A 23,900-nucleotide genomic window follows, 5' to 3' on the forward strand; every position below is an offset into this window, starting at 1 on the left:
TGTGGGACTCTCTACTGGGAAGTACATTTTGGTGTAAGAACACTTACCAACAGACCAGGAAGAGAAGACAGTGAACTTATCTTCGTTTATAACACATTACATCAGCACAAAAGGTATTTCATTAACCAAAATTCCCTGTGCTGTTCCTTTTAAGATTCTCTAGAGCCAGGCTGTCTGCTTTTTCATTCTTGAGACTTTACCTAATAATTTCATATCCAAAGTGCTCTAGATGGTGAAGAATGCATTTTCATATAACCAGTTTGGGATCAAATCGTATTAGCTAAGTCTTTATTGATCTGAACTAGAGAAAACCTTCCATTTGGCCCAGAAAAACTATGCTTCTGGAAAATTAATAAATAACAGCAAAATTCAATCATAAAATTCCTACAACGTTTTCATATCTTGATTGCCACAAAACTTCCATTTCCACATTATAATCCCAAAATAGAGACATAAAATGAAGGAGAGAGGGAGGGAAGAAGGAAGGAAGGAAGAAAGGAAGAAAGGAAGGGAGGGAGGGAGGGAGGGAAGGAGAGAGAGAGGGAGGGAGGGAGGGAAGGAGGAAGCAAAGGTATGAGTTTAAGTATAAATGGTAGGCATAAACAGGTATTCAACTTTCAACTCAATCAAACAAACGTATACAGTGATCACTCAGTATATATTTAACTAATGAATGAGTAAATGGATGAAAAATTTCAGATTATTATCAGCAATATCAGTAGCAGTAGTAGCAGTAATAATAATAATAACCATTTTTAGTACATGCATTAGCCACGCATCGTTCCAAGCACTTTACTTGGATTAACTCATTTCATCTCAGAGTAACTGTAGGAGCTTGGGTGCTATTTTCATCTCCATTTTATAAATAAGAAAACAGAGACATAGAGATTTTAAGTAACTCGCCCGAGACTATATGACTAGTAAGTAGTAGAGCCAGGATTGGGACCCAGGCAGTCTGGTTCCAGAGTCCATTCTTTAACCACTATATTTTCCGGAAACCTAACTCCAATTGGCTTAAACAGTAAAGGAAAGCATTGGAAGTCCAGAGGTAGAATAAGTTTCAAGGGTGGTGTAATCAGTGATCAAGATTTTTACTTCAAAAGGACCCAAGTTCTTTAGATCTATCTGTTCTGCCATACGTATTGTTGGGTTCATCCTAACACAGTTTCCCTTTGCGGATACAGGTTGTCCTAGTTTGCATTTGGAAGAAGAGAGAGAAAACTTGGCCCTTGACATTCATTAGAATACAAACCTCCATTCTGGTCTAAGGGGGGTAACTTAGGACACATACCGAACCCTGGGCCAATAACAGCCACCAGGAAAGTGACACAAACCGAGAGTCAAATGAATCATCTGGAATGGAATGATATTCAAGAGTCAACCAGATCACACACTATAGTATTTTTGTGCAGAAATGGCTATAGGTGAAGCCTACAGGGAGACCAATTTTTATATTATCTTCAGAATAATCACAAGTCATAATGACTTCATCATAAACTTTATGAATTAGAACATCTCTAGGTTAACCTCCAATTCTAACATTCTATGATCTTATGAATTCATTCCATTTTTATTAACATTTCTCAGAGGAAAAATATTCCCGAAGAAACATTTTTATATACCATAAATTTCTAATGAAGCACAATTAAGCTTGCGTCATTTGCCACATTGGTGACTTAGAAGGGAAAACGTGATGAAACGAGGAGAAACACAAGGCACTGACTTTGCCCTCTTTTGCTATCTTAGGAGCAGATACTTTCCATCATAGGCTATGATATATCCATTTCTGTCCACACGATAAGTGCAGAAATGGACGTTAGGCCTGCTAAGAAATGCTACACCTGAGAAACCAATCTTTGATTCAGTCGGTCTTACAGAGAACACTCAGGAAAGTTCCCAGGTTGTTTTTGTACCGTGAGTTGGCACACAGGCAGGCTGAGTCTCCCTATCATCGGTAAAGGACATGAGAAAACTGCACCCCAAAAATGGAAAAGGGGCACTTCTCCCCAATGCAAGAACTCTAACTCCATACTGATGGTATCAGCAGTTGTTGTATGTTCCTATGGAGACCTAGGGACCTGGGAAGCCTTCATCTGGGAGCACACCTTATTGTCTCCTGCTTTTGTAACAATCTTCAGTTTCCATATCCTTTGCCATTAAAGAGACATCATATTCTATAACTGTGGCTATTGGCCTTTCACCTTCAATCACATCACCGTCCCATGGAGACACTCTAGCAGTTACACAGGAAATTGAACGAGAGCAGTTTGAGAGTCAATCATTTTCTCTCAAGTTTCTATGTATTGAACCTAGAAAGGCTGAAAGGCAATTTGTCTGAGGTGTCCTATATGGTTCTGCTGGCATCAGGGAACACCTTGAAATGATTGAAGGGATCGCTTTATATTAAGTGTCCAATGGGTTGATGAGAATACTTCTGCCTTGGCATTCAGAGTAATTCCCTTCTGAGCTGAATTCTTTAGAACTACTCAAAAGAGTAGTTCACAGACCAGCAGCATCCACTGAAATTCAGTATCTGGGGTCCTACCCCAGACCTACTGTTTCAGAATCTGAATTTTAACAAGATCCCCAAGTTAACTCCCACTCACATTAAATTTTGGGTAGATACATTGCATTAAAGGACTGCCACCTTTGACTTCCAACAATTTATTCCTTCCTATTCCTTCACTAAATAGGAAAATCATGTTGGGTCATTCACACACCCACTTTAAATACCTGTCCCTAGAGCCATATCTTGAGAATAATGTAGTAAATGAGACAGACATACACAAATGATATATCCCCATAAGTACAAGTGTTACCTCTAAGGTTCTAGATATTCTTACCTTAGGAACCACTGATATTGTTGTATGAATAACCAATTACCAGAATTAAAGCCTAAAATTTTCTCTTAAAAAACTATGTGAAACACAAGGCAATCTAACTAATTTAACTAAATGGAGCTATTGCACCTGAAGTAAAAAGACTCAAAAAGACAGAACTGCCATTCTCAGAAATCTAAGCCTGGGCTTATGAGAAGGGATTACCTCTCCAGAGAAGATAAAGGACAGAAATAGTGTGTAAAAAGAAAGATGTGACCAGGAAGCAGATTTCAGTTGCATTCAGGGAAGAAATCTTTGATAGTTAGAACTATCCACAGTATTAAATATGCAGCCCTGAAAATGATCATCCGAACTGCACTGAGAATAAAACCCATCCTTTTGACCATGGTCCACATGATGTCAGGCCTCTGCATCTCTGACTATCCTCCTCTTTGTTGGCTGCATTCATCTTCCGTCATACTAGCTACTGCTCTTTCTCTGACACATGAACCAAGCTCATTCCAGGGTTCTGCACCTGCTGCCAGCTCAATGTGAATGATCATCCTTAGCCATTTCCCTGACTGGCATCCTCACTCCAGGCAGATCCATGCTCAAATTTCTCTTCTTTCATGAGGTTGTTTCTGACCCCTCTACCTAGATTAATCCCTCTCCTTCATCTCTCTCTCTCTCTATTAATCAGTTCTGCTGAGGTAACTCGCAGCCTCAAATTCTCAGTTCTTACAACAACCAAGGATTTCTCATGCTTGTAGGGTATGTAGGCTCTTGGTTGGCTGTGGCTTTGCTCAAGGCTGTGGCTTTGGTCCACAGGCTTGTTCTTATGACAGAGGGGGAGAGCAAGAGTCTAAACCAAACTACATGATTGTTGTAAAAGTTTCCACCCCAAACTAGGGAAATCTGAATGTGTGCTGGATTGTATCAACGTCAATGTCCTGGTTGTGATATTACAGTATAGTTTTGCAAGATGTTACTATTGGGTGAAACTGGGTAAAAGGTCCGTAGGATCTCTCTGTACTATTTCTTACAACTGCATGTGAACCTACACCTATTTCAAAATAGAAAGTCTAGTTTTTTAAAAAGCATCTGCCTTATCAAGTGTGGCGTGAATCACATCTCCTCACGTTATGTTGGCCAACACAGGTCATATGGACAGACAGCAAAATATTCCTGCCCACAAGGAGGCCCAGCCAACCACCTGGCTATGGATGAGGATGTATAATTCATGTAACAGTCAGGATCCTATTTGGAAAACAGAAACCACATGAGGTTTTTCAAAAGAGAGAATTTAGTATAATGAATTATGTTACAATTATTCTTGAAAACTAAAAGTGCAGAAAGAGAACACTGAGGTAAGAAGTAAGAGCTGAAATAAGCAGCTACCACCCTTGGGCTGGGGAACAAACACAAGAAGTTGGTTAGAAGAAATTAGAAGCTTGGAGGAAGAGAGGCCCCCTCAGAAGAGATGGGGCAGTGCCCAGCTGGTGAGTTACCCCAGGAGTTTGGGAGATGTACCACTGTCCACATTTGTTTATTTGGTCATAGGACTGTAGTTAGCATTTATCACTGCCTTCTTTTATTACCCTTCAGTGTTCCTTTGCTTTCAGCTAGCACCTCAGCTGCTTGGGGTTCTTTACTTGGTGGGGTGACCTAAAACCTCATTCCTGGAGGACCTGATTCTCAGTGGTACCATCTTTTTATTGCTATAGTTTTCCTTGACTTTTAACAGAGGACTAAGAGCTCTCTACCTCCCTACCTCCATCATACAGCAGCAGCCCATTTCCCTTGGTAATTGGGGTCAATTACCCCAGCCAGTAGGATATTCCATTCTTTGCCAAAATGCCCAGTCTCAACCACCAATGCAGTGAAACCAATGCTGTTTCCCCATGTAGAAGCATAATGCCCTTGAGAACAAAAGCCATCAAAACTGTAGATCTCAACATTCTGGGGACAGCAAGTAAAAATTCTGCAAGAGGATTATTAAGAATAGCAGTGAGAAGAACCATTTCTGCTCTATCCTTGATTCTGGGACCCATGTATTTTGCCCGTGGGAGAAACAGCACCATACACTGATCACTGATTATACCCTCTAAGATAGAACCCCAGTGGGTTGTCTCCTCTATGGAAAATTAGCTAAGTCTTCAGTTGGTCGTGCTACCATTCAGCAGGCCAGTTGCTTCTGAGTGGTGGAGTATGTGGTAGGTATTTGATGGTGGAGCTAATCTCCTCTATCTCCCTTCCTACCATAATGGACCACATCCACAGGTGACTGGGCCCACATGACTGCGGATCTCTATTCCAATTATATTTTTGTCAACTGGAGAAATAACCACAGGAGGGAATCATTGACCCACTTGGCCCAATTGTGAGAAAGACTTGGGCCAAAACTTCATTTATGTCTTGAGACCACAATCCTCCAGTTGACTGGCAGACCATAAAATTGTTTTAGGACCCCAGGAATTAGCATCAATTCAAATAGAGTGTCTGTTCATCCCCCATTTTCTGAGTATTTCACTTTCTCCAGCATTCCCTGTTCTCATCCCCTTTCCCATAGACCCCCTGGTAAATGGAAGAGTTAAGCGAGTATTTGAAAACGATAATACAAACCTACCAAACTCTCTTGCCTTCTTCATTTTTTCTTCATAGCACTCGCCCCTACCTGCAATTACATCATATGTTTATTTATTTTGTTATCTTTTATCGTCTATCTTCCTGATTAAAATATAAGCTCCATGATTATTTATCACTGTATCCCCAACACTTAGAACAGTCCCTGGTCCTTAATCAGCACTTAATAAATACTTGTTAAATGAACAATCATTCTGGAAGGCAGTTGGCAATCTGTATCAAAAGCTTCAGGAATGTGTAAAGCCTATGGCCTAGAAATTTAACCTCTGGGAATTTATTCTTATAAAATACTTAGAGTTGAGTAAAATTTAGTATTTAAAGAACTGTTCATTTATATCATAAAATTTGAAAAAAGGAAATAACCTAAACATACAATTGAAAAGTATTCATTCATTCACTCAACAAACACTTATAAGTGTCCACTAAGTACCAGCATGGGGCTAGGTGCAAGAGACACTATAGTTAATAAGACTAATATGATATCTCAAGGAGTCCAGAGAGATAGATGTCAAAAGACTACTCTACTTTTTATTTTTTGTAGTGCAGCAAATATCTGAATGTTAGCTTATAGATACTCCAATAATAATGGCAATAACAGTGAAGATACTTTATATTTGCATAGCACTTCTAACTTTTCAAAGTAATTCTCCAGCTATTCTATTTCCTAAAATTAGGTCATATTAAACTGCACTAGAACTTCGTTATTAGAGCTTTTCTGAGAAGAGAGTTGAGAGATTGTTGGCCCGTTTACATTAATTATGGACATATAAGATGAATTAATCAAATTCCGTTGTATTTGCTATTAGGGTCAATTGTGTGGGGAAAAAATCCACTCTCGGCAGGATTTGGAGGAGGATGCAGCAGAGAGGATTATGCAAAAACAAAAGTTCTTAAAATGATTTTAGTTTTAAATAAACTCTAAACCCACTGTCTTGATGAAACATCATTAATAGTCTACAAGAATACCACTATTTTGCAGAATCAAGTTAATCAGCAGCGGTAGATTTACAGTGAAGCTTCAGGGCCCCTCACTTACATGGGCCCCATCCAAGTGTCTGGGAAGGACTCAACAAGTTATTCCATGGCCACACATTTTTGTAAAATTGGCAAAAAAATAATTACCCCAGTCAGTTTAGACTGGCATCTCTTTCCATCAAAGGTCTCCTCTTTCACATTTTTCTTTTGTCTGGTTGTGCTAGAGAGGCCACAGACAGGGCTACCTATAGGATATGCAGGGCCCCAGGCAAATATTTTTGTGGGACATGTCTATATAAGCAATTTCATTAAAAATATATTATAAAATCCATGGTCATATGTGAGAACAGTTAAAACAAGTACTGGTGGGAGCCAATACATAGGCTCACACCCACTGCTGAAGCCTAAGGGTTAACAATGGCCCATCCTGTGTCAGATGTGAGTGAGAGTCACTCCAAATCAGTCTGTTAGCACTATTCTGATGACCCCAAATCACAAGAGGCCATGAAAGAAATGCCACACAGGCTCGTGAGTACAAATCCCTCACCAGGCCACTCTAAATCTGAGGCCCATAGATCTTTGGGACATCTGGTCAACCTCATACATGAAGTAGAAGGTCAGAGAGAATCCCAAAGGTTGAAATGAGGACCAGAGTCCATGCCAGCCCAGATCCAGTGTCGGGGTGATCCATCCCAATGGCACTGCCAATCACAGCCAATCTCAGGAATCAGAGAGAAACTTAGACAATTATGAGGAAGGCACTCCAAAGTGCATGGTCCCCTGAGGCACAGTGTCCAGGGTGGGGGACTTGCTCACTGGGGTCTAGGGGCAATACTGGCCACAGGCATTTTTAACATGTAGTTAAGGTGATGTTGACTTAGAGGATACATTTAGTTAGGGTTTTGTGAAATATATTTGTTTGGTTTGCCATTATTTCCATGTATAATTAAATTATCGCTAGCCAGCCCAATGCAGAAATGGCGTTCAGGAATACTCCTACTGCCCACTGTGCCAACTCATCCAGCACCATGACACAAAGGTGCAGGGCCAGAGGTCGTGTCACATTACGACACTTGCACCAGAAGAATGTGGGTAGTGGGTAGTGGCAACGAGAAGTGTTTGAAAGCAGGGAACCATAAGTTAGTCTGTAGAAAAATTTTTTCAATCGTAACAGCTCATGTATGAAAGGAATATGATAGAAGTTTTCCCAAATTTAACAACAATCTTAACAATTTACAAAAAATTACCAATAACAAGATGGAAGACCAAAAAAGTTTCAAACCATTAATACTAAACATGCTAAGGAACAGATTGAATTATCTTTTTATTTTCTATACAGAAAATGTTACAAACTCATTATGATGCAACAAGATGACCAGAGTATGCAATCAAAAATGTAGGAAAAAGCATTATAGAAGTATGTTAGTCAGTCTGCTAATAGGTCTATAATGTTTCTGGATTTTGTGATATTTATGGCAGTCAACTTTTAAAATTTGTAATTCTCTGTGATTTTGTTTCTCATTCTAAACAAATATTTACTTTCATATCTAATTTTGTATTCATTTTTTAAAGAAGGCCCTCAAAATTGTATAGGCTTCCAGACTCACAAAACCTGGATCTATCTCTGCTTATAGAGCTACATTTTACACAATTCATAATAGCTGACTTGTCAATTGAAACTTGTCATTGGCTAAAAAAACAAGACGTGGATTTATGAGTTCCTCTGGGTAGGAATGACAGCATTTACTCTCCAAAAGGAGCCATTCACACTTAGAATCAAATAAATACATTTATTCTTATCAAATGAGACTTTCACCAGATATAAACACGCACACAAATAATCCGCAACTTTCATTCTGACTGTTAGAAGACTGAATCATGGTGTGTCTGGTGAAGTTCCTGTTCCTGAGAATTCATTTAATTCCTAAGCAAGGTTTACATTAATCTCATCTTTGTTTTTCTACCAGCTCCTACTTTCATGAAATTCTCTTGGGAGAAGTTCCTAAAGTATCAAGGACTGTTACAGCCAGCTGTGCAGAGCTGGGCTAAGGGCCAATGTATGTAAATACGTGGAAGGCCACTAGGTCAGCAGATTCTGGGCTGGGCTCTGCTCTGGCTGTGTCCTCCGAGGGGCGGTTCTACACTTCATCGCTGGGGAAACTGACTCCCACAGCCACATCTGCTCTATCTGACCCAAAACACACCACAGCGGAATGTGAGCGCTTGAGTCTAGGGCGGTCACTTGCGATGCAGCAGATGGAAGAATAGAGCAGAGCAGAATACTAGTGGGAGGTATTAGAAAGCTGGAACACTTTAGAGCTAATCTTAGATAATCTGATTTTAAAGCAGTTTCCAAGGGACAAGGCAGGAGTAAGACAAGGCTCACTCTGTTACAGTCAATATGAAAAGAATGAGTTCCGACCAGTAACTTACTCTAGATTGAGCTTTCACAATTAGACATGCTCTTACTCTCTGAATTTGTGTTGGCCAGGGTAATGAACATGAACTGAGCAGACAAACACAAGAACAAAATCTCAGGGGCTTAACAAAATAAACATTTATTTCTAACCTACTAAGTCCAGTATGAATGCTTGTGTGACTCTCCTCCCAATAGCGACTCAGGAACCCAGGTGGCTTCAATCCTGGGGCTCTGCTGTCTTGTTGCCCTGGTGGCTTACACCTGGCGGATGAGAGGGTAGAGAAAACGGAGGATCGTGCAGGACTTTTTGCATACGCCAGAACTGCAAGTGGAGTTCATCACTTCCGCCCAAGTTGCACTGGTCAGAATTCAATCACATACATTCACTGAGCTGGAGGATAGACTGGGAAATACAACGTAACTGTGTGCAAGGAAACAAAAGAGGAAATAGGTTTGGTGCCACTAGTAGTGTCACCGTAAAGCAGCTAAACCTTGAGTTTCAATGTCAGTTTTCCATACACCAAAAAACACATTTGCATGCTGGGAAAACTTTTAACATCTCCACCTGTTGCTGGCAACCATTTATTTGATTTTATGCTTTAAATTAATATAGAAAGATTAGAATTTGATTTATATGACTCCTGTTGTATTTAAGTATCTATCAAACATCTCTTTTCTCTTATTTGGTTCTAGGCTGTTATTTGCTACACGGGTTGGAGCTGGTAGAGTAAATATTTCAAATTCAGAACCGTTCTCTCTTTTATCAGTCCACCATCTCTCCCAGGCTTCCCAGTTAGCTCGTGGATACCCACTGGCCCCTGTCGTATTTTACTTCAGTCCAATCTTCTTCCCACAGGAGTTTTGCAAGGCACTTCAAGTTAATTTGATAAACTAATTTGAGCTGAGGAGTTAGGTTGGTTAATCATGGCTCCAAATATTATCACCTCTCTTCTGATTTGCATTTTAACCATCTTTCAATCTTTCCATCAATGCTTTTTCATTTTGAGCATTTCCTCAAGTATGTTTCAGTAAAGATCAGCCTCATAAGACGCTGGTGGGGGGTAAATGGGTAAAATCCCCCTTTCAGCTAAGTTTAGGCCTCCTTATGTGGCTACGCTCTACAGCTCTTCTTCTTGGAGGTTCATGATGTACATGAGAATATTAAAGGTTCTTGGAAATCCTGCAACAAAGACTTCAGTTTTCTTTGTTTATTCCAGTTTTCCCAAACTTCTTTGACCACGGAAGGGTTTTTTTAAATTGTTTTTTGGTTTTTGGTTTTATTGTCTTTTTTTGTTTTTGCATAATTCATACACAAATCACAAAATATTTCTAATGGAAGAAATTTAAAGCCCAACAGAAAGCCAGTAAGGGCAATAGTTGAGGCAGGAGATTTGCTCATGACTCGTGACTCACCCTCACTCTGTTTGTGGGGCTAACACTAGTTTCAGCTTCTCATCTTTTCCATGGCTCAATCCCACATGAGTTTATTGAGCTCCTAATTCTTTGTTTTATCAATCAAAATCAACATATCCCCCATGATAGATAAAAAAAATAAATATGAATCTAAACAATCAGTCCCCTCATGGGAATTCCAATCTCTCTCCCATTTAAATTAAAGAAAATTCATAGTCAGTATCACTGTTTTCTTTAGTCTGTTTCACATAAAAAAAATGTAAATCAAATTTTAAATTTTCCCTCTTTGGGCTTTGCACTTAAAGAGAAAAGAACTTTGTCCTCTCAGAGGGAAGGACTTTTAGAAAAAAATAAACCAAATAAATCCAATAAGCCCTCTGCCAGCAGTCTCCTTTCTCGACCAGCTTTTACCCGCTGGGGAAAAAAAAATAAACTTTCTGTTTGACTCTCCCTTGCTGACAGTCTCTTCTAACTGCATCACAAATTGAACTTTAAAATAAATAAATGAATAAAACCAGCTGCTCTGGGATGGGAAATGCAGAGACGTGTGAGTAGGACTTTTATGAGAAAGGAAACTTCAGCATCCACTGATCTGAAAACATCCAAGTTAGTGTTTTTGACGTGGTCCTAATGTAAATGGGGAAGTAAGGGGTTTTCAACAATAGGGAGTGACAGCCGCATCAAAATGAAAACTTAAAGCTTTATGTAGATGATTCACCAAAACTAGACAGTGAAAAGAAATTTAGGATAACCTTGACTAACTCTCTTCCATTTCCATCTCCTACTAAGAATTCCCCAAAATCAACCATCAGGAGAGCAAAAGACAGCATCAACCTGGTTGTTGGAGTCACTGAAATGACTGGAAGGGCCACCTGTTCTGATGAGTGGTAACTCCTCACCTGTAGTACTTCTCATCAATCAACCACGATGCCTCCAGCCAGGTGAGGTTTGAGCAGAATGCTGAGAGCCTGTCCCTAGGCCTCTCTGTTCACTCAAAGTGTGCATGTATATCTCACCTCTCTAAATGGACTGTAAACTCTTCGATAACTGGGAACATTGTTTAGATTACTTTATATCCCTCACAATGTTTGGAACACTGCTTTAGACTTCACAGACATTCAATGGGGACAAGGCACAGATCGTGGGTCACAAGTCATGACTTCCAGGTTCTTATTATATGACTTATCAACCATGTAACCTTAGGAAAGTCACAACTGCTCTGAGCCTCAGTTTCTTCACCTGTGTAGTTGATATAATAAAAAATAAAAAAATTAGTGCTTCCATCACAGAGCTTCCGTCACATTCTTTTTGTTAAAAGAATGGGACGAAGTGCCAGAGCAGAGGGGTGGGCAGTGGACAGCAGCCACATCGGACTGCAGAACCCCTTCTCATTTCAGTTCCAGCAACCCTGCTTTTATCTGTTTTATATATTGGAATTCCATGCAAAATTTTGTTTAAAGAAAGAATTGTAATGCTTAGAAATATTTGAAAAACATTATTGTGTGAGAATGTGCTTGATAAACTGAGAAGTAGTGTAACTCATTTTTACAGTACTGTTTACTGTTAGTGCCATCAAGTCGATTCTGACTCCTAGCGACCCTGTGTACAGCAGATTGGAACCCTGCCGGGTCTTTTTGTGCCATCCTCTCACCTTCTGGCATTGTATCAGACAATGCTCCTCCGCTATCCACAGGGTTTTATGGCCATTTTTTTTTGGAAGTGGGTCGCCAGGTCCTTCTTCCTAGTCTGTCTAGTCTGGAAGCTCCACTGAAAACTGTCCATCACGGACGACCCTGCTGGTGTTTGAAATCCTGGTGGCATAGCTTTCAGAATCACAGCAATATGCAGCCACCACAGTATGACAACCAACAGATGGGTGGTGTGGTTCCCTGACCGGGAAACGAACCAGAGCTGCAGTGGTGAGAGCGCTGACTCTATTAACCACTAGACCACCAGGGTTGGCTGACAGTGTTGTACTGAGGTATAATTTGCATAAAGGCAATGCACACATCTCAAGCGCACACTCAATGACTTTTTTACATATGTATACACACGTATATATACCACCCAGATCAAGACAGTAAACGTTTCCTTCACCCAGAAAGTTCCTTCATTCCATTCTCCCTTGAACAGCCCCTCTTCCATGCACATGGACCTGCCCCAGACAACCACTGATCTGATTTCTTTCACCATAGATTCCTTTTGCCTATTCTAGGGCTTCATATAAATGGAATCACACAGTACGTACTCTTTTGCGTCTAGCTTCTTGCTCTCAACATAATATCTATGAGACTCACCCACGTCGTTATATATAATTGAAGTTAGTTTTCTTCATTACTGCATAGGTTTCCATTGTACGAATATATCACAATTTGTTTACCCATTCACATGTTGACAATCTATGGAGCTGTTTCCAGTTTGAAGCTATTCTCTTGAATAAATACTTATGAGCAGAATTGCTAGGTTATAATGTAAATGCATGTTTAACTTGACAATGAACTGTCAATCAATTTTCCCAAGTGGTTCTACCATTTTATATCCCCATCAGCTAAGTAGGAGAGTTTCAGTTGTTCACTAGCGTTTTGTGGTGTCAGTATTTTAAATTTTAGCAATTTTAATGGATTCAAAATATCTCATTGTGGTTTTAATTTGCAATTCCTTGATGTTAAACACTTTTTCATATGCATATTTGCCATTCTAATATCTTTTTTTGTGTGTGCTTGTTCAAGTTTTTGCCCATTTTTTTTTTAATTGGGTGATTTGTCTTTTTATCATTGGTTTGTAAGAGTTCTTTATATATTCCGAATAGGAGTCTTTTGTTAGATGTATTTTGGATATTTTCTCCCTGTCTGTGGCTTTTCACCTTTTTAATCGTGTCTTTGAAGAGCAGAAAGTTTTTAATTTTTAAGATGTCTCATTTAAAAAATCTTTGCCTATACAAGTTCTTAAAGATATTCTCTTCTTTCTTCTAGAAGCTTTGCCAATTTAGCTTTCATGTTTAGGGCTATCAGGAAAAGTGGATATTTTCATTTGTTAATTTCTTATTTGATCTTAAATAAGATGTTTGAGGTTGAGAAACGCCATTTGAACAACTTGATTTAAGACTAGAATCTTGTAGTTGGATATCAACAGGGAATGTCTAAGTCTAATCTCATTTTGTTTGCTCACCTAGCAGGTTGTAAAAGAATTTGAAGGAGGATGATTTGACAGTGAAAATGGGCACCGTCCATACTAATGCCAAGACAAGATGCATAAAGCAGGACTGTTTCTGGGAAACTCAGACATATAATCATAAAGATTCAGGCCTCTTGACTCCAGGTTAAGGATCATCCTTGGATATTTTCCATAAATAGGGACTCAGTTAACAAAGGTCCACTTCTGTGGCATGCCTATGTTTATTGCGACCACTAAAACAGAATTGAGGTGTCAAAAACAGTTGAAGACTGAGCTCATCAGCCTTCTATCTCCGGCCAGGCCCAAGAGGCATCAGATGTGGTTTAAAAATCAAGCCGTGTAACTTTTGCATCCTTCAAGACTGACCACTGAGACTGAACAAAGAATTTTCAACGCTGGTGTTCCTTAACTCCTTTGGGGAGCTCTTCTAAAAAGATATATTGTTACTGCTCCAGTTTGCATCATCATTTGGCTTAATTATTATTCGTAATTGGGAAATAATTAGATAAAACGATGATGTAAACCCCAGTGGAAAATACACATCTCTTAAGAACTCTAATGTTTTCTGTCACTTAAAAGGAACGGAATATGACTTACTGGAGAAAAAAACTAATTAGAAAAGCAGACACATCTTCTCCCTCTCTTCATATTTCAGGCATGTTGGCAAGTGCTCAAAAATGATCAGAGAGTGGCCTATTTCTCAAGGACCCCAGGAGAACATGATAATTTAAATCATCATCTCAGGAAAGCGCCTTGAGCACTTGTCTCTGCCGTTTTATGATCTTTAGTCAAGAGAGAGGGTTTGGCTCTGCAGACTGGCATGGCCACGCAAAATATTGGCTGAAGGAAAACCGAGGTCACGCCCACACCAAAGTGAATCCAGGCGAGTTAGGATTCCTGCCAAGAGAAACACATTTGAGCAAAGTGAGGAGACAGAAATGTTTAAAACAATGCTGTCACCCAGCAAAATGAAAACAAGACTTTTAGCCAGGGACACAAATCGGCTTTCAGAGAAGTTTGACAACACAAGGAGATGAGACGGATGTGATTGGATGTTCAGACGTGAGCCTAGCAACTTCAAAACTCTAAGTAAATCTCTCTAAAACCCTATGTCTGGAATTAGATCATTTTATTTTAAAAGTTGAATTAACAATGACAAAAAAGAGTCAGTTAACTTCTCCAGGAAAAAAACTTCTTAAAAAGCCAATTTTATAAAAACGACATCTCAATGAAAGTCTTATTTAAATATCCCCACTTTGAACATGTAAATGTTTATTAATAAATCATAATGTGGTCATTTGAAGATGAAAAACAGGAAGGCTTGAAAATAAAGAATTAGGATTGCAAATACACTAAGATGCTCTTAACACTTTCTCCCAGCTGGTCCAGATAGACTTCCATCCCTTGACGATTATACAAAAAGTAAATCTGGCTCTCCAAGACTCGATTCTTGGCAACAAACCAGAAAATTTGTTAATGGTCTTAGACGAGCCTCTCTATAGCAGAAAGCTATAACATCAACTCATCGAGGCACAAATATTAATCCCAAATTAATGAGTTCTAAGAAGTTCAAGTACAACCTCATCCTCAATAGATGTCCTTTCTCCTTCACTTTCCCCTCATCCCTTCACTTATGAAAACAGTGACTCCCCAGACTTGTTCCAAGGTTGATGGGAACCGTTGGCTATAGGATGTGGGATGCACTTGGAACTGTACTTTCCAAATTATTCAAAAATATTTACTGAACTGCCACTAAATAAAAGGCCCCTGTACTTGGTAGTATGACATGTGAATCAATGAGTATTGTGGATAAGATGAGCTATTGTGGGGAAAGGTTTTTCTGAGGATGTGTGATTTTAGTTGAGCATTGGAGGAATAGATAGGTAGTGAGAAAGAGGGAGAACATTCTTAGCAAAGGCACTTACATATGCACACAACCAACATGCACAAGAGCGTGAGAGAGGAGTCTGATCAGAGCAGAGCACTAGTGTGATGGAGAATTGGGAGTAGGAATGCAGAGACCCTGGGGCTCCAGACTGTGGGGTGTCTTATACATCACACAGTGCACGAGCTTTCACTAAATGGTGATGACTCCTTGGAAAATCAAAGGACTGTCATGTTGCAATGAGCACAGGTCCTGTTCCACTAAAGTGCCTTAGTAGAACATCCATTTCTGTTGGCTTTTTGAAGAAAAAAATTAATGGGAGTGTTTGGGAGAAGGGGGAACTGAAACCCTTTGATTATTTGGAGCTTTGTGTGAATGGTAAAGGGTCAAATCAAAAGCACTGGACTAGATTCTCCAAATTTATTCAGGCTTTTAGATCAGACCAGGGGTCATTTTTAACAAGGTGAATGAATGTAAATCCTTGCCTCTACTTGACATCATCTAATCGACCTCTATAGTGGTCACTATTTTGATTGATGTGACTTTCAAATCCATGATCCATTTTTCTTCCCATCAGTAGCATGCTGGAAAATTGACTCTCTGAAAAAAATGCTCTGATTGGTAGTGTTTGCCAATTTCCATGGTGTAAATACTCCTACCATGGCTGATTTCAAGCTTCCAATATGAGGGAGGTCACTGAAAGTAGACTTGGAAAGAAATGCACAAAATCTACTCTTGCAAAATCTACTCTAAGAGCCAGCTCTAGCACACCATGGAACAAGCTTCAATTTTTCCATCTTTGAAATGTGTCTATTTTATATCCCATCTTCTTAGGTTCAGACTCCTTGAGTATCTCAATTAACTTGTCTGTGTTGCTATGAGATTTCCTGCGTTTCTCCCTCTCCTCCCAGGAAACATCTACAAATCTGGAAACAAGAAGAGCATCTTAACCCATTCACTCTCTCCTTCCTCATCTTTGCTGGTCACAAGAAGGATGGGAAATGAAATAATGAGTCAATTAAAATCCATTGCCTTCTTCTCAAGTAACAAGTAAACACCCTTGCCTAGCTAAGGGTAGGTTAATATTACTAGATTCAAAATAGAAAACAGTATGTTGTCTTTTATATAATAAACCAGATGTGAAAAATTGACTCAAAAATTCTCATTTGGGAAATCTTTTTATTCCTAAAAATTCTATTTACAGTTTTATATGTTTATGCTGTTCAGTATACAATGTTTGGAAATAAATAGTACAATATTTGAGGGTTCTTTTTCCTCTTCAGTAATTCTTTTGTAATTAGTGTCATGGATTCTTTCAAAATCAAGAGAAAATTATTTTAAGGTGTTTTTGTTCTTTCTTTGTTGAAACATGGTGTAATGTTTATTATCATAATTTTGATTGCTATTGTACCCTCACATGATATATTTTTTCCTTAGTGAGCTATTATTTGGCTTACACTCATGATTTGCCCATTAATACCATTCAAGTTTACTCAATAACAATCAGAAATTATGATTATAAACATTGAACCACATTTCAACAAAATATGATAAACTCGTGGGGTGTTTTTTAATTTTTTCATTAACAAAGCATCTTATGCTTCAATGACACTTTAATTACCAAGAAATTACCCAAGAAAATATGTAATTGTTTCTAGTAATTGACAGTGACTGTATATGTAACACTCCTCTACGTTAAAATAATTGCTAAAATGTGACCTTTCTTCCCCAGACATGTGGCTTAATTGATTGTATTCTATTTTTCAAATAAAAAGGTAATAAAAACACCATCACTAAAGTACATAAGTAACCCCAGTTTAGCTGAGGACCTTTCTAGTAATCTGAAAAACAATTTTTGGAGGCCGGCCTGGTGGCCCAAGCGGTTAAGTGCACGTGTCCGCTGCGGCGGCGCAGGGTTCGCCGGTTCGGATCCCAGGCGGGCACCGACGCACTGCTGGGCAAGCCATGCTGTGGCGGCGTCCCATATAAAGTGGAGGAAGATGGGCACAGGTGTTAGCCCAGGGCCAGTCTTCCTCAGCAAGAAAAGGGGAGGAATGGCAGATGTTAGCACAGGACTGATCTTCCTCACACACAAAAAAAATAAAAACAATTTTTGATAATGACCAGTATTAATGAAATTATCTTGACAAATTTAAGGTCATTATTTTGATTTTTTCAACGTACCCCAATGGACTATAATACTCTTTTTCCCAGAAAGACTTTGCCAGTCATTCCACAACCTCGTGTACATTGCAAAAAAGAACATTCCCTAAGTGGCTATCAAAAGATCAAAATCTTTTGCTTATGTATGAACATTCATTAAAAGGAAAAGGAAAAGCTGCTCTCTCAAACTCTAAAGCCACTCTTGGGAGAAAATCATTTTGATCCCATCCAGCTTTAAAATTTCAATACTTTATGATTCTATAAAATCTATTCATAACTAGAACATTCTTTAAACAAAAATCCAATAGTTCAAATGTGTCCATCTCTCTGCTTCCTGTTTTTTCAACTGACAATTTGGTGTAGAGAAAGCCTTAACTCCAGAACCAGACACTCCTTCCACAAACCTCTGCTTTTTTATTATTTTCCCACTGCTCCTAGTCGGTCTTCTCTTAGGTCAAAACATCTACCAGACAAGTCTTTGTTATCACACACTGTCCCTATTGAAACTGACCAACAAGGTGAATTTTTTTAACCAACAAAAATGTACAACAATGACCCACACAATGACATGGTATCAATGTAGTTTAATTTGAACAAAATCAATGCAGATTTCCACACAAGAGAGAGGGACTGAATTTTTTAAATGTCTGGACATTGCAGAACAGAGACATTCTCTTGTATGTTTCCATCCTCTTTGTAAAAATCACCTTCAGGGTCATTCTACTGAAAGTTTAGAAGAATGCACACAAGTCTAAAACCACAGTCATAAAAGCCTTGCATTTCTGCTATGTGATCTCTAGGAGGATGGGCATAGGAGACTCTTTTGGGGACTCTGGATGCCTAAACATTTGGTGAAGCCACTTGAAGTGATGGTGGCAAGGAGCAGAGTTAAGGTAAGTGATGGGTCCTTGGTCCCATCAACCAAGAGCCGCTCTGAATTTACCTATTATACATATTGGGTTTTCTGGTTGGTTTTCATTTGAAGAAAATCTTCATTTTCTCTCAATTTATAAATTAGAAAATGGTGTTTTTGTGAGTACACCCGATTTGCCCTCAGTCAAACACCTGCCTAATGGCAGTGCTAGGTCCTCCTAGAGTATAGCATAAATGACTCTCAGTCCAGTGCTCCTTTTTCTAGAAGATATCTCTATCCTGAGACAGAACATTGCTCCAGGGTTTTGATTAATAGTCTATGGGCTGCTTTTTACAGTTATCACCATGTCTCCTCAGGGAGATAAACTCTGCCAGGGAGAGGTCTAAGGCAATAAGCATCAGTGAACAAAAATATTGGTCCTGAATCAGGACTCAGCTTAATGGAATATGTCAGAGCATGTAACATAATCCTCTCTCTCTTCAACCAGCCTCCAGACAACTAGCCAGCCATGCCCTTGGGAGACTGTTACTCCGAATATGCGATATCTAGATACAGAGTAAGGCTTACTGCTCGTTATGTAGACACTCACTGTTCATTGGCTGGAAGCTTCAGCACGACCTCTTCCACACAGTGGGTTTAACAAGGACGACTCAATGCCTCCTGCCTTCAGTTTACATTCTGGTCCAATCTTCTCCTATAGGTGCTGAGTGGCTCTTTTCTTCCTATCCCATTGGCTGCAGAATTCATCTTCTCCTACCCTTGCTGATGGAGAATGTTTTTTCAATGGAATGGGAAGCCTGAAAGTGCAATGCTTTCAGGATAATTTTTCCTATGTTTGTTTTTCCACTTGTCTAGAAAAATTTTAAGTTTGACAGCAAGAAAGGGCTTTCTTTTTCTCTATGAGCTAGAAAGGGTCCCAATGCTCATCAGATCCCGTGAGCATTGCATTCTGGGCACTGTGTCCTTCTTCTGACCTTAAAGTTTCCCTCTGCCTGGAAAGAGAGCTTTTCAGGAGAACTTACAAAGCCCTGCAAGCTGAGTTTGACAATGAGGCAAGCAATGAACAGGGCAGAGTATCGTTGGAGGAAACTCTAACTTCCTCACCAAAAGTCATTCGTCTTACATAAACCCCAGGAGTCTACCGCAAGCTCACAGACTTGCTCCCTTACCTCCAGCAGATTATAATTTCTTAGGAACATATTACAAGAGGGGGACTTACAGAACAAAATGACTTTATTTCTCTTTGAATTAGACATACCCTCCCCCCACTTCTGGCACGGAAGGATCCACTGCTTTCAGCCCAACCTCAGGGAAGGCCCATTAGCTGGAGCTGAAAGACTGCACCCCTTCTGCTACTTCTGGTTGGAATTCCACTTAAGAGACCCTAAGAGGAACAGTAGACGAAGAGGGTAAACAGCAACACCAAGGAGGACAAAACCAACTTGACTTGAGCACCCGGGGGCTGGCAGGCTTCTCCTGAGTCCTCCATTGATTGCATGGCACCGTCTGCTGAGAACTCACTAAGTGACCACAGGAAAGGTGCTTAACCTGCCAAGCACCATTTCCTCATCTTAAAACAGGACCAAAAAACACACCTCCCCGTGTAGAATTGCTGTGACATTTAAGCAAGATATTGAATGTCAAATGATTGGCCCAGTGCTGGCCCAGGCTTGGTATTCAGTAAATGTCACCAATTAATGTTAAGTGTGCTTTAATCCTCTGAACTAATCTGTGAAGCAAGTATTATTCCATTTCACAGATGAGTAAAATGAGGCAGAGATTGTAAAGGAGCTTGTCCAAGACCTCATAAGCTTTGTTATTCACGGCCCCCGATCTCCCTTGAAGGTAGCAGACCTCTATAGAGAACTTCAGACTCCCATGATTTGTTGATATATGAACAGAGAATTGATATAGTTATGCCTAAATCTATCCTTGGGTTGTGGGGTGTAACTTTACCCTTGGCAGGAAGGGACAGCTCGGCCCAGGCATCAAAGAGAAACTTAATCTTGATAAGTAGAAGGTCAAGTCTTTTCCCAAACCACGCACAGTGGGCTTTCCCACCAAAGGGCTTGGTGAGGCAAACCCCATCCTGTGCCTGTGAGATTCCAAAACCCTCCGTAAAGGGAGTCACCAGGCTGTAATTGTTTCTCGTTTAATTTTCCACCTAGTGTGAGCAGAGTCAAGGTTCAGCCCAGCGTACTTCAAATAACCAAGTTATTCTTCCAGGTATTGTGGTTCAGTTACTTCAGTTGAGCAAGGATAGGCTGCAATATTTAAGTCCTGGGCTCATTGTAAACAAAGAAAATCCATCAACAATGGAATATCTCAAGAGAAATCCTTTCCAGGATTTCATTATTGACTGCAAAGGATAAAAATCTTTCAGCTTGCTGATGGCTTGGTGTCCCGTACACATTTACAGTGAAGTGACTGTTTTGTTCGGGTGAAGGCTTATATAACCTCTGAAGCAAGCACGTCGAAACAGCGGTTGTTAAATATGTGTGTGGATCTCTGAAGCCCTTCAGTGTCACTTGGCTTACCGTCCAGACATAATACAGTGCCAGAGAGAGGAAATGTTGTTAAAATGTCACTTCCAGACATTTCAGCTCTTAGCTACTGGATGGACATTTTATCAAGCAACTGCTTCCATTTTTAAGGTTCTGAATTAGAAGGTCAGGCACTTTGTTTCCTTCTAGCTTTAAAAACTCAACATTGGGGCTTGGGTTAATGGCCTAACTTCTCTATGGGAATAGTGTGAAGTGGGAACAGTAACTGTCTTTCTTATCTCTCAGGGCTTGTATTTGTCAGGGTTCCCCAGAAAAACAGGAGTAGTAGGATAAGGAGAAAGAGAGAGAAAGAGAGAGAGAGAGAGAGATTTATTTTAAGGAATTGGCTTATACGATTCTGGGGACTGGCTAGTCCAAAATCTGCAAAGCAGGCCAGCAGTCTGAAAATTCAGGTAAGAGTTGATGTTTCAGTCTTGATCTCAAATTCCTCAGGACAACAGGCTGGAAACTCAAGCGGGATTTCTATGTTGCCGTCTTAAGGCAGAATTGCTTCTTCTTTGGGAAACCTCAGTCCACTTTGCTCTGGAGGCCTTCAACTGAGTAGATGAGGCCCACTCAGATTTTGGAGAATAATCTGCTTTACTTGAAGTCAACACTGTAAATTAATCATATCCACAAATACCTTCACAGCGACATCTAGACTAGTGTTTGACCAAACAACTGGGCACCATAACCTAGCCAAGTTGACACATAAAATTATCTATCACAGGGCTATAAAGTTCACATCAAATGAGGTCATACACAAGAAAGGAATTTCAGAGATACGAAGAGCTGCACAAACGTTAGTTTTTTAATAAACATCGAACCCCTGTGTCACATGAGGCTTTGAGGAATGTGGAGATGAGTAAAGTCCTCAAATTGCCTACCATCTATTGAGATGCCAAGAATAATGCATAGGGAGTTAAATGCTGCCAGGCTGCCCATCCAAGTGCTGAAGGAACAGTGTGAAAACAGAGGAACCTGGGAGTCAGAGAGGCTGCTGAGGGCCAAAGGGTTCCAAGCAGGCTTTTTGAAAGAAACCCCTTCCCCAGAAAGGCCTTTCCAGTCACTCATCCCATCCTCATCCAAATTACATCCCTTCTAACACTCTCTCTCATGACTTGATTTTCTTTGTAACATATTGCGGTATATGATTATTCATTTAATTAGACATTGTATGTCTCACTGTTTAATAGTGTTCTCACCCAAATTGAAATTCCATGAGAGCAAGGAGGTCCTACTTGCTGTTGTCACCATTAGCTCTCCAACATTTAACACAGTGCTTAACACGCAATGGGTGTGCGAATTATAGTCTGCGAATGTTTGGACAAATGAACATATATATCACTAAGTTTTCTCCACAGGAACGTTTTACCAACTTTTAGTTATGAAAAAATCCAAACATAGAAAAATTGAAAATTGCACTGTAAACAACCATATAGGCACTATCTAAATTGAATTTCTAATATTTTTGCCATTTTTTGCAAGATCTCTTTCTTATTCTCTTTCTCTCTCTCTCATTTCTTTATCTCTCTAGTTTTATTGTTAAATCATTGGAAAGTAAGTGGTTGATGTCATGACACTTTATCACTTAAATATTTTGGCACACATCTCCTAAAAATAAGGTATATGGCATATATAACCTCAATACCATTAGCCAGCCTAAAAAAATTAGCAATAATTTCCTACTTTCCTCCAATATCCAGATCATATTCAAGTTTCCCCAACTGACATTTAAAGCTCTTTTATTTTTATTAACCAGTATCTAATCAAGATTCTGGAAACACTTCTCGACACACACACACACACACACACAAACACACACCCCTCTTTAAATTTTTGTTTTTTGCATTGAGATCTTTAAGAACCAATTCAATTATCCTGCAGAATGTCCTATGTTCTGGATTTGTCTGCTTGTTTCCTTATGGTGTCATTTAACCTGTTCTTCCAGCTCCTGTATGTCCTGAAAACTAGGAATTAGGCCTAAAAGCTTGATTAGGTTCATATTAAACACATTTTCTGAGAATAATTGACAGATGATGCTTCTACCAGGAGACGGACCATTTGGAGTGCCAAGATGAACCACATGATCAAGATGGTGACCGCCCGGTCTGTTATATATTAGAACATTTTCCCCTTTGTATGAGCAGGAACTTATTCAAGCAAATTTTTGAAAACATATTTATAATTGAAATTCAAGTTAAATTTCTTTTCCTGGGACTTAACACTATTCAAAAAGCTGGTTTACTGCTTGTAGAACTTCTTTATCCCTTTACTTTTGTGGAGAGATAACTGCATAGGAGGGTCTTCAACTACCTTTGCAGAAAATGCTGCTTAGCTTGAACTCAAGTCTTCATGAATTTTAAAATAAAGGCACTCCCTCCATATATTTTAAAAGACAGAATTTTGTACAAATCTCTGACTGTAGCATTTTTCACTCAGCATTAATTACATATATCAACTTTTCATCCTTCCTGTAAACTCATATTATTTATTAAACTCACAAGAAAAGACATGATTAATCTTTATGATTCATTGTTTCTCCTGCAAAGAACTAACGCATACATAGAGTTGAATTTTTTTTTTCCCCTACTGGGGCTGTATAATTGGGTTAAATCCATGCTGTTCAAATCAGTGTACCACTGGGGGTATGCGGCAGTGTGCTGGGGGTACTCAATACACAGGGAGCCTCTTTCTGAAGCATTGTTTTTCCTCAATGGTTGGTAATTTAAAACATCTTTATATACCAAAATAAACTCATATATATCACAGACTAGAATGCAAAATTCATGTAAATTTTAAGATAGAACATAAGGCCACTTTATTTAAGCCACCAGTCAGTACCCTCTGTATTCCCTTCTACTCCCCACAGCCTCTCCACACAACCCCAACCCACAGATGATCACTCTCCTCTCTGCTCTTTGAAGTCTTGGGTTAATTAAAGCACCTAGCTAAATTTCCAGCAAAGATTTAAATCAACAAAAGCAAACTT

This window comes from Ceratotherium simum, chromosome 37 (assembly GCF_057802395.1).
Source record: "Ceratotherium simum simum isolate JZ-2026a chromosome 37, ASM5780239v1, whole genome shotgun sequence".
Lineage (NCBI taxonomy): Eukaryota > Metazoa > Chordata > Mammalia > Perissodactyla > Rhinocerotidae > Ceratotherium > Ceratotherium simum.